Source organism: Pinus tabuliformis, chromosome 5_2 (assembly GCF_031772625.1).
Source record: "Pinus tabuliformis cultivar Carrire ecotype Pingquan chromosome 5_2, CPIR1, whole genome shotgun sequence".
NCBI lineage: Eukaryota > Viridiplantae > Streptophyta > Pinopsida > Pinales > Pinaceae > Pinus > Pinus tabuliformis.
This window is the reverse complement of record NC_142306.1, coordinates 1049178985-1049192061: the sequence shown is the minus strand read 5'-3', so window position 1 is coordinate 1049192061 and position 13077 is coordinate 1049178985.

Below are 13077 nucleotides of genomic sequence, written 5' to 3'. Positions count from 1 at the left end.
TCTAGTCATCATGATTCGACGGATCATTGGTATCCATCGAACGAATTGGCATAACATGTTATTTTCGGCGCTATGGGCATATCGAACTTCAGTGAAAAATTCAACAGGTTTCACCCCTTTCCAGCTAGTTTATGGCTTAGAAGCTGTGTTACCTATTGAATGCGAAATCCCATCACTTCAAATGGCTGTCGAATTACTTCCAGCTACTTCCGAAGAGGAGAAACGGTTATTATACTTGGCTAAATTAGATGAGACTCGACGTGACGCTACTTTAGCTATCGAGACTCACGCGAAACGAATGAAAGCTCAGTACGATAAAAATGTAACCCCTCGAAGTTTTTCGGAAGGAGACCTAGTACTATTATATGATCAAGCTAACGATAAGCTAGGTGCCGGAAAATTCGTTCCCATGTGGCATGGGCCCTACATTGTAAAGCGAAAGCTAGCAAAAGGGGCTTATGAGTTAGTTGATTTTGATGGGGACTCTTTGGGTAAACCCAGAAATGGACTTTACCTAAAGAGGTATTATGCTTAAAATGATGGGTATGGAGAAATTTTTAGATAGGTTAGATTTCCTTTCTAGCTAGCAAGTGTGTTAGTTTAGTCAGTGTGCTTAGCTTAGCGAGTGTGGTTTTTCGTCATTATTCTGGCTTATCTTGGTTTTACTCTTGATATTGTAGATGTCGACGCCTCTCCAAACATACATTGGATTTGCTGATGGTGCTTGTCGTAATACACGGAATATCTCTTCCGCAGCTTGGGTTATCTATTCGCCCTCTGACGAGTTAGTTTCTATGCATGGGGTAAGCCTCGGTCAAACAACGAATAACATTGCAGAATACAGTGCAGTGGTTGAATTATTATCCGAATCTATTTCATTTGGAATTCGACGTTTGATAGTGAGGTTAGATTCTGAACTTGTTGTATTACAGCTTAATAGAGTTTATGCCATTAGAAATCCTGTGTTATTAAGGTTGTTTTTGAGAGTGCGTCTCTTGGAACGTGAATTTGATTACATTGAATATCAACATATTCCAAGGTCTTTGAATACATTAGCAGATGCAATTGCTTCTCGAATGTTGGACAGACATTTACGATAATCATGCAAGTAAATTTAAAAACATTTCATCACATATGTTAAACAAGATAAGCCGGTAATAGTGATATATATAGATAGAAGTGTGTCAAAAAATATATACATCGTCTTCGATCATAGGTTTAAAACACCTTATGATCGGCAAAATGATAGTACAAAAAGTCAAAAATGTCACATGTGACTACAAAAGTGACTAGTCAATCACTGGTGGTGCTCTCTGTACGACACCACTGCGCGGGCTACCTTACGCAAAAATCTCCTAAACGGTCCAGGGACCGCGACTACGAAGCGCTGAAGCCTGATAGGAATGTCGTCCATAGTAGTCTCAGGTATATCTGCCGTGAGACGCTCTAGATCATGCTCCAACTCAGCTAGTACTTCTGCTGTCGCGTCCTGTGGGGCCGGTACCGGTGCAGCTGGATGTAGTCTATCATAAGGCCGGAGGTTGGCTGGACGCTGTGGACCAACATCTGCATTTTGAAAGATTTACTATTAGTTTTGAGACGATATATATAAAAAATACAAAAAATACATAACTAGAAAACTTGTGAAAATAAAAAGTACCTCTGTCGTCCCATTGTTCTCCCTGTGGAAGAACCATGTCCGGATCACCTCTGAAATCCATTCCGGCATACGGAAAGTCCTGTATCACAAAAAGCTGGCCCTCTAACCAGTCAAAATAACTATCTGAGAATCGAACTACTGTCGCGCCCTCGTCAGGATGCCGGGCCATCACCGCAACCCATCGTATCAGCTTTGGCTGCCGAGGACCCAAGATATCAACAGTGAGTTGCTGAGGGATCAGCATTGGAATTCTCTCCAAGGCAAAGCTCACGACTATAGGCCCATATCCAAAAGTCTTTAGTCGTCCGTTCTTTGCCTTGGTCAGTTGGCTCTTCATATGAGCCGACACAGCTTCACACCAGTTGAAAATGGTGCCTTGGTAACAGTCAATTGCCATCCGCATTTGGGATCCGGAAGCAATGTGTAAAGCGGCCGCGCCGCAAATTCTGGTAACCGTGAACGCTATGACTTTGAGTTCCGGTAGAGTGATGTGTTTTATCTCTATGCCTTTTGAATGGTGAGCCCCACGTGTGCACCAATCCTCGCGGAGACTATCAAGGGATTGGCCACCCGGCCTAGTCCCCGCAAGACTGAGTTGCTCACCTCTGTTTGGCAAGCCAGTGAGAAAGTATACATCCGAGGGCTCTATCTCGAGCTGGTGCCCTCCTATGTAAAAGCATTGTTCTTGTACGTTCCATCGCTCAACCAGCCATTCCAAGAATCTTACCTGGCCCCTCATGCCCGGTATGGTCCAATATTTGTATAATCCGCATGCTCTTAGGGCATCCAGGGAAGGTTGATGATTTATTGCAGCTTCATCTTCCTCTACATGCTCTCTTTCTCTCCAGTCTAACATGATTAATGCCCTGCATATCAAAAATAGCAATTAGAAATTGATTTGGGAATTTTTGGTGGTTTTTTGAGAGAGTTGGGGTTTTGAAATGCGCGTTTCTCGGAGGACGCACCCCGGCTTTGTAGCACAGGGCGCCCGGACGCAGCTGGCCTGAAGGCGGACTGCGTCTTTCGACCGTTTTTCCGTATGAGAAAAAGTCGGGGGACGCAGGTCACCCGAAGGGCACCTGCGTCCGCCGAGAGGCGCATTCCAAAACCAAAACCCCCCAAAAAATGAAACTAAGACCTAAAAATTAATTCTAAACGGATAGAAATGCAGAGTAGGATATGTAAAATACCTGGATGAGACGGCGTTCGATTCCGACGGTCAGATTTTCCGCAGCAACCACGGGAAGTTTCTTGTCAAAAGCTCCTTTTTCAACCTCAACAGTGAAACGGTAAAAATGACATGGTAAAAGGTCTTTTTATAGGTTTTTTGGATGAATTAGTTCATTTTTTACCATGAAAAGATGTTTTTGAATGTATTTTTGCCTATTTTAAACAGGTATGAGTAATGTGTTGCTTTTGTGCAGGACAAAGGGATTTCGAGGGAATCAGAGTCATCTTTTAAGCCCTTTTCTGACTCCTAAAACATGAAAAGATCGCCGAGTGTTTCTTTTTCGCTCGTTAAAACGGAATTAAAAGACGGTCCCCTTTTAGCTCTTTTCTGACCGCAAAATCAGGAAAAGATTGCCGGGTTTTTGTCGTTTCGAACTCGATAAGGAAATAAAACGACGTGTCCTTGATCGCTTTTTACTTTTCAGGTTAACGACACTATTATGAAAGTACTCCTTGGTCGCAAGATCAAGCGGTTCCCCCAGGTATTATTTTATACTTTTTCGGGCTTGAGGGACACAAATATACGAAAAAGTTCAACGTGGAGTCTCCTTTAGTTTTTTCAGACTCTCTAAAATTGAAAAACGCCGAGTTTCTCCTATACTGGGCTCGTTAAACTTTTACAGTAGAGGACCTGTTCAATTACAAACAGGAACGAACCACTCCTTCCTAGGGTTCGAATTTAAACTAGGTTGGACTCGTCCGAAGGATGAGCTTATAATCAAGCATATGTTATCCTCCTCAAGCTTGTTAAAAATAAAGAGGTACTTGCCAGAAATGGTGGGGGAAAAGAGAGAAGAATGAACCTGTTTGTCACCTTTTGTCTCAGAAGAAACTTTATTACCACTCTTGAACACGACACTTTTCATTCACCTGGGTTGGGAAATCTTTTACCTCACAGTTGACCAAATCACTTTGAAAGTCTTTAACCGGGTTTCGGGGATTAACTTTGAGTTATTCGTCACCAAGCCATCTGTTGTGTCGTTATGTGTTCAAGAGGTCTGCAAGCAAAACTTTCATCTGCAAAATACTTGTCATCCATTTGACCATCCCTGAGTCAGTCCTTACAGCAACATTTCTTCAACTTGAACAATGATTTCGTGTTGCGGGCTTGCCTGCAACGGGTCGCTTTCTATCGACATCGACACATTATCTAGAAAGATGACTTAGGAATCGACAGTACCTTGAAGTCTGCATGCATCAATGGCAGGTTTCTCGCCTTTGACGTCAGTTTACATCATTGACTTTCGATCAAAGGATTCCGTGAAGTGTTCGACATCAAAACATCTATTCACATTTCACGGGTTGTGCTTGGTACTTTGAGAACCATTGACATTACTGGTGGTCTCTCTCACGCTTGTTAACAGTTTACATCATCGACTGGTAATCAAGTGGTTTCTAACATTTTCGACATCGAATCATTTAATCACATGGCTAGAATCGTACCAATTCGGGAAGTAGAAGTGAAGACCCTGGATCTAGTTTCTACCATCCAGGCTGCGAGGAGTTTTGTATTCATTATCTATGTAGACTAATCATAAACAGATGGCTGCGTCCATACTGTGTCTACAAAAGTCTATTAAAATGATGTACTGCAAGATCATTCCTGTATCAGAATAGTTAGTCCATTAGTTAAAGTTTTGAATCTGAGTATGGGAATGCCTACCTCAGTGATGATATAATCTTATCCATGTATTTTGTGTTGAAAATTGCAGGTTCCAACCAGGCCATCCACAAGACAATCCTTGAAATGATAAAGCGCTTCACCCTTCCTAGAATTACAAAACCCTATTCTATTCCAGGCTTCGCACTTTAGGGGGCAATCTGTTACACTAAAAAATGTCACCTTGACTACTTACAGTTAGTATGGCTCAAATCAACAGTCATGCTACCCTCTTAGGCAAGTCTCATGCCTCTGTTATCCATCTCAAACTCAAAGAAGAGAGAAAGTCTTGTAAAAACTATGTTTATCTCTGGGGTCGCAGGTTCTCTCTAGCCTTACCTGCGGGGACGCTGACCATGTTCACAAAATCTGCGTCCATGGACGCTCTGTATGTTAAGGGACAGGTGCGTCCCTCTGTAAAAGGCAAAATGCGCGAGTTTTATCTTGAAAAAGTTACTTGTGGTTACTTCTAGAACATTCTAGAGGTCGGTTTGATGAAATGGATGCGCCTCCAGTTGGTTCATGTATCTCTATTAAGGGGGAACTTATCCCATCAATAAGGGAGCTATCCCACCCAAAGAGGGGGATGATCCCATTGATAGTGGACCTGAATAACCTCTTTACAGCACTATAAATAAAGGCATTGAGCCAGAAGGAGAAGAGGTTGGAGCTATACATTTTCTTTGGGTAAATGCTGCAGGATTTAGGTCTTCCATTAGAGCCTTTGTGAGGAGAGATTGTCTTCACTTGATTCTACTTGGGAGAGGGTGAGCTTTGTCAAAGTAGAGGAAAACCCTTGATGGACCCTGGGAGGAACTTGCACAACACCAAGGCCAGGTTGTAAGAGTTTCTTTGTTTCGTTATTAATACAAACTGGTTTATTTTTCTCAATAGCTTGTGTTAATGAGTTATTTCATGTGTTCCTTGGTCTGCATGTTGAATATATGTTTTATTATATGAAATGCAAGTGCTTGGTAATTGTTTGATTGTTTGTGGTTGCAGGAATTGACTTGAAGGAGGAGCTCATCCGGATCGTCAAGAACGGACTTCAACAACAGCGTTTTGGAATAAGGTAAGCCTAAACACTTGTAGTTTTCATGTTGTAAAAGGTGTATTTAGAGAAAGATCACTCCATTTTGTCTTGTTTGTCATTAGAACGTCTTAGACTTCTAGGAAGGTCAGTCGTGTCCGCACCCTTGACAAATTCCGTGTGACAATGTCCACAATCATGACATATCAAACATTCAACAGTATTCATCAAAGGAAAGAACTGATTATCACTTCCATAGTTAGGAGTAAAGGATTTTCTTTGTAAACTGTCTTTCCTTGATTGTTGATGGGGTTGACCTCTTACCTCCTTGTTGAGAATTTTAGATTTTCCACTAGAGTTCTTTGCTTCAGTTTGTGAGCTAGATTCTCCTTTAACAATTTCATGAAAACAAAGACCATATTTGATGGTAGGAGACCTTTGACCACTAAGAATGATATCTTAGTACTATCTTGAAATAGTAAAAGTTTATCCTTTTCTCCTAATTTACCTTTTAGGATATTTACCTCAACCTGATATTGCTTCTTCATGATTTCTTTAGGTTTTCTTCCTTCTTCCACTTGTTGCCTTAATTCGATAACTGCGTTTTGTTGTTCTTCAAATGCTTGGAGTAGTTCTTCATTCTTCTTATTTGATTTTTCAAGATCTTATTTTAGAGAGATGATATTAGCTTCAAGATTTTCATAGTAACTGGATCTATCTTTAAGTTTCTTGATTGATGTACTCTTTTCACTTACTTCATTTCTTAATGAGCTCACTTCATCCTGTAGCTTTTGACATTGATCTTCCTTTCCCTTGTACTGCTTCCTTACCTTGTTTCCTTCCTCCAACTGGTATTTTAATTTGGTAACTTCTTCTTTGTAGGAACATTCCCTTTTATTAATTAGATCTTATTGATCTATAATTATATCTGTGAGCCTCTTAAATTCTGCCTCTATTTTATTTCTTTCTCTTTCACCCATAAGAGAAAATTCAGTTGTTTCGCTATCACTTTCATTATCTTCAAATGAACAGAGAAATGTATCACCAGAGGACAACAAATTCATACCTGATAATTCTTTTTCTTGTTCATCTTCATTCTGAGGTGATTCTGAATCTAAAGAGTTGCTTCCACATAATCCCCAATTGTCTCTCCCACTGTCACAGTTCCCTTGAGATGCCTTCTTCTTTTGAGGTGCTTTCTTCTTTCGCTTCTTTTCCATTTTTTGTACGGATCTCCTTCAAGCCATCAAGCTTCTATCAAAGGACTTGCTTTGATACTAATTTTTGGAAATAATACTCAGATGGGGGGGGTGAATCAGTATTTAGAAATCAAAAAAAAAAAATCATTTCCATAATCAGATTTATATATGCTACTTCAGAGAAGGGAACTCACGTGTGCACACAACTGTTCTTAAGGCAACCAGTGGATATCCAGTGAACTTATGATTCAGTTAATTCATCATATGTTGATCTTTAATCATTGCATCAGTACATTATTAAACATTAAACAATAACTATGTGTAGTAGTAAACCATCACACATAAGCAACACACATGAACACCAATATTTAAGGTGGAAACCCAGTGTGGCTGAAAACCACCTGTTGTTGTCGTCTCTGCCTTCTTTTAATAATAAGAAAATATTTTTATAATCTTGTACTGGTGCAGACTCATACCAGTACGTAGGTACCCACCTGCAGAAGGCCACAACATTCTCTCATTTTCCAGTTGCTACTCGAAGGGAGCTACAACCCCTTGGCTCTTATACTGGACGATATGTTTACCAATACGTAGGTGCCATCCTAATGAAGGTAACAACCTTCTCTCTTCTTCTAGGGAGCACATTTCATGAATTTAAGACTGGATACTCCTAGTACACAACAACACTATATGTAGGCCACATTTCATCCAATCTTCATACCGAACCCATCAACAACATTGGAGATCAAAATTAATCATTACTGCAATACAACCATGAAATACATCTGCATCAACCAATCACTAAAAGCCAATCATCAATCTTTGATATAACTAACACCCAATCATCACTCTCTAATATAACTGAAGCAAACAGTCACTAAAACGTCTGGTGTACTGAATCAAACAATCACTGAAACCTCTGACATACCGAATCATACAATCACCAAACCTTTGGCAGAGCTAAATCAACCATTCATTCAAACTTAATCAAATTCAATAAAACAACTGGAACAGATAGATCATTGTAACTAGTACGCGGATCTAAAGCCATATCGCTGCATCAACAACCATAACTAAGTGTAACTTTAAAAGGCATGTGTCAAAATGTACATGCCCCTTCAATTAATCCAACTTGCATTTATACACTACTTCCTTTAGCCCAACCTGCGTATATCTCTAAACATACTGAATCATAAAACTTCTAAACCACAAACTGTACCAATCTGTGACATTCTAAAGATCCAATGTCATATTACAGAGTTCTAAACAAATAGCAACAAGGATCACCCTTCCTTCTCAATCAGTCAATCAATCAGACTCAAGTTCCTTATACACTCAGTTCTACTTTTAGATCTAAGAAGACATCATTGACAAACAAGAGTAATACAACAACAAAACAATAGTATTGATCTTATACATTAGTCATCCCCAAACATCAAGCTTTTCTTCAGCATACACTACTTGGAAGAGCCGAACTAGCCTGTATACGCACCTTCACCAAAGAGAACGAGCATATAGATATGCAAATACTTACTTATAACTTCGATACAATTCCAGACTTCAAACATACCCAGATAATCATATATAAAGGATAAAACATGTGTTGGCAATCATATCTAGCCTATCCATTGTCATATCACATAATGATAAGTAATTATGATATTGATCCATCATTTGATCTCATCCATCATCATCCATATAGGTGCATCCTTAGTTCAGATCAAGCAAAGCATCAAAAACCCATGACCTGCATATTTTATCTAACACTTCATCAAATATTCAATGCTTTCACACCTTGGCCTAATGATATTCTCCTCCTTATATAGTTTTAGTCCGTTCTCAATACCTTGGACCAGAACCACTTAGGACCAATACCTTGGACCAAATACCTAGGATCAATACCTCGGACCAAATACCTTGGATCAATACCTTGGACCAAACTACCTTGGACTAAATATCTCAAACCAAAACCTTGGTTTTACAACATGTACGCACTTTTCCTCCTGTGAAAGTGTGTGTATACATATATGATCCTTTTATTCTGTTAACTCGAGTCTATACACTGCTTAGACAAGGTGAACCAACGTATACTTCTTAAACTACTCTCTTTCATTAATCTCTGGAGTCTGATCTGCAATCCTTTGTTGTTAACCTATTGCACTGTGAACTCTCATGTGAGTGAGGTTCCATCAAGGGCAACACTTGTATCATAATGCCATTGTACATTATTTCTGAACTAATTCCTTTGAACTGTCCAGCATTTTGTCACATCTATAAGCACAACTTCCATGCATTTTGTCACATCTGATATCTCTTTTGTAGATTCATCTAGTTACCATATAGAAGTGATTTGTTCTACTACAAGTGGGTTGACATCAAGTACAACACATGCATCATAATTCCAACAAAATGTTTGTATCAAAATTAATTTGTTACAAGCCATAAAAGAAATACCAATATTTGCGAAAACAATCAATCAATGAAGTACTCAAAGTTCAGGAATAAAAAGAAAGGACATAAAAAGAATTCAATTAGTCGAAAAAATTGTAGAGATCATGATGGGGAAAATGACAATTAAAAAATAATAGATTGAGGAATCCCCATTATAAAAATTCACATCAATGGATCCCAAACATAGTGATTGATCTAGGAGAAGCCATAAACATAATGAGTAAACAACTTATGGACTCACTTAGGCTTCATAACCTATAATACACACCAACACTATTGCAATTAGTAGATAGGTATGTGATCAAACCTGATGGTGTATGGGAGGATGTTTGTGTATCCTTAGATTCTTGGGAATCTCCTGTTGATTTTATGGACTTAACACCCAAGAATAATCTAGGAGGACATCCATTAATCCTAGGAATACCTTGGTTAGCTACAATTGATGCTTTCAACAATTGTCGATCATGTGACATGTTTATTTCAGATGGAAATTCTACAAATAAATTTACATTATACCCTTGTGCAAGAACACTAATAGAAACACAAAATAAATAATGTATAGATGATGAAGATGATATACAACTTGTTCTTACTACTGAACAAGTAATAGAGGAAGACCAAATTTTAAATCTATTGGAAAATGATGAATCCTCCTCAAATTATGACCGTAGTCAAAATGAATATCTCCCGTCTGGACAAGTATCATTGCTCTCTATGGAAAATTTTGGGAATTATTTAATTGAAATATTTCCAGGTAAAACTTTGAATGTTAATGAACATTTGGAAAAACTACAAAAGAATCAATTGGTGGAAATATTACATAAACATTCATCTTCTTTTGTATGGTAATCAATAATATGAGAGGAATTGATCCTAAAACTTGGATACATCATATCTACATTGAAGAAAGTTCAAAGCCAGTTAGACAGCTGCAACAAAGAATGGACCCAAATCTAAAAGAAATTGTTAAAGAGGAATTGCAAAAGCTATTAAACGTAAATTTAGTTTATTCGATATTAGAGATTCATTGGGTTTCACCCTTAGTAATTGTTCCAAAGAAAAATGGAAAATCGAGAGTATGCATCGATTAGAGGGAATTAAATAAAGAAAAGTTAAAATACCACTTTCCACTACCTTTCACAGATCAAGTCTTAGACACATTAGCAGGGAAAAAGTATTTTTCATTTTTGGATGGTTTTCGTGGATATAACTAGATTCAAGTAGTACCTGAAGATTAGGATAAAACCACATTCACCTATCCATGGGGAACTTATACTTACCAAGTACTTCCCTTTGGATTATGCAATGCTCCAACAACATTCCAAAGAGCAGTCCTCAGAATTTTCTTTGATCTTATTCATGATTGTGTGGAAGTATACATGGATGATTTCAGAGTTTATGGTGATTCTTTTAATGAAGCATTTGGAAATTTAGGACAAGTGTTAATAAGATTCAAAGAAACAAATATTTTGTTAAGTCATGAGAAATGTTCCATGATGTTTAATGAAGGAATTGTTTTATATCACCATATTTCATGAAATGGAATTAAGGTGGACGCATATAAATTCGAAGTTATTTCTATGTTATTAGTGCCAAACTACCAACGAGATGTTAGAATTTTTCTTGGTTTTACTATATATTATAGAATATTTATAGAAAACATCACAAAAATTTCATCTCCACTCTTTAAACTTCCTACCAAGGACTGTGAATTCAAATGCAATTCTGAATGTCAAACTGTCTTTGAAACTTCGAAAAGGAGAATTTCTAAAGCACCTATTTTAAAAGGACCTAATTGGAAATTACCTTTCCATATCTCAATTGATGCTTAAGATTCAGCCTCAGGAGCTGTTTTATGGAAAAAATATCTTACTCCTTATGTAATCTATTATACCAATACAAATTTAACTCCCACAGAGTTAAATTACAATGTAATTGAGAAGGAGTTTTTAGTTGTAGTTCATGCCATTAACAAATTCAATCATTATATAACTGGATATGAAACTTTCATTCACACAGACCATTCTGCCATTAGATACCTAATGAATAAACTAATCACTAATGGGAGAATAACTAGATGGCTCTTATTATTACAAGAGTTTAACATGAAAATTTTAGATATCCCTGGACAACAGAGCACAATTGTTAACTTTTTATCTAGAATTCAAAATGATAATAAATTTCATGATGAATATCTTTTTGTAGTATCTAATAAATCACCTTGGTATGCAAATATTGCTAACTATTTAGCTAGAGGGAAAATGCCATTTCATTTATCTGCTAGAGAAAAGAGGAGAATAGTCAATAATAGCACATCTTATTCATGGATAAATGAAGAGTTATACGAAACAGGACCAGATCTCATCATCAGAAGATGTGTTCGAGAGGATGAAGTACCAGAAATACTTAAAGCTTGCTATCATGAACCATGTGGAGGACATTTTTATGATAAAAGAACTTCTTATAAAGTCTTACTTTTAGGATATTATTAGCCTTCTATTTTTAGGGATACCAATGAATATGTTAAAAGATGTGATAGTTGTTAGAGAATGGGTAAACCCACACTTTCAAATGAAATTCCATTACAACCACAGGTACTAATTGAACCCTTTGAAAAGTGGGCACTAGATTTTGTTGGACCAATCAGCCCACCTTCCATGAAAAAGAGGTATATTTTGGTATGTACTGATTATCTCACAAAATGGGTAGAAGCTAAAGCACTTCCTTTTGCTATTGAAAATACTGTAGTTTCATTTCTTTTTGAGGATATTTTCAGTCATTTTGGTGTTTTAGGAGAGATTGTAACAGATCAAGGAACAAAATTCACATCAAGATTAGTGCAGAAGCTTGTGGAGAAATACAGAACCAAATAGCGAAAGTCTACTACATATCATCAACAAGACAATGGACAAGTTGAGTGTACAGATAAGGTGATTGAAGCAATCCTTACCAAGAGTGCACACTTACATAGGAAGGACTAGGCATAAAGGATTCCAGAAGTTTTGTGGGCTTATAGAACTACATGGAGAAGTACTACAGGACATACTCCCTACGAGCTTGTGTATGTGAAGCAAGTCTTACTTCCAATAGAGTTCTAGATCCAAACTTATAAAACAATAGTCCAGCTAGATCTTGACCTATTAGAAGCACAGAAGAAAAGGGCGAGGCAAGTTAATGAGCTTGATGAAATATGACAAGAATCCCTCCAGATAACTAGCCTAGTTCAACAACAGAGATCCAGATGGCATGATAAGTACATTAAAGAAAGAAAATTTCATCCAGGAGGTTGGATATTACTCTTTGATTCAAATTTCAAAAGTTTTCAAGGGAAATTCCAAACCCACTAGCTTGGACCTTATGAAGTTGAAAATGTCTTTAACAATGGTGCAATTAGAATCAGGACTATTGATAAAGAGAAAACGCATCTTTAGTAAATGGGCATTGACTTTGAATTTATCAGAAGCCATTGACAAAAGAAGAATTTGTCAAAATTTTCCAAGATAATTGAAAATTGAAGATGGTTGAAAAGAGTTCTCCTTCTTTTCCACCTTAGAAATTTTACTCCATTTTATACATAATAATAATAATAATAATAATAATAATAATAATGGGAAATTTTGGAGCTCTACAACTAAAACCCTTATGGTGGAAAGGCAGTAAAACCCTTGGGTGGGACGAAGGGAGAGCCAAGGGGCAGAAAACAAAACGAACCAGCAGGAATCAGTAGAGAGCTAAGAGACAAAAGGCATGACAGAAGATGTCAGGAGGGGAGAGATCCCCTCCTATCAAGATACGGTGATAGGAGATGGCCAGAACAACCAGGTGACAAAGGAGCAACAGATCGTAG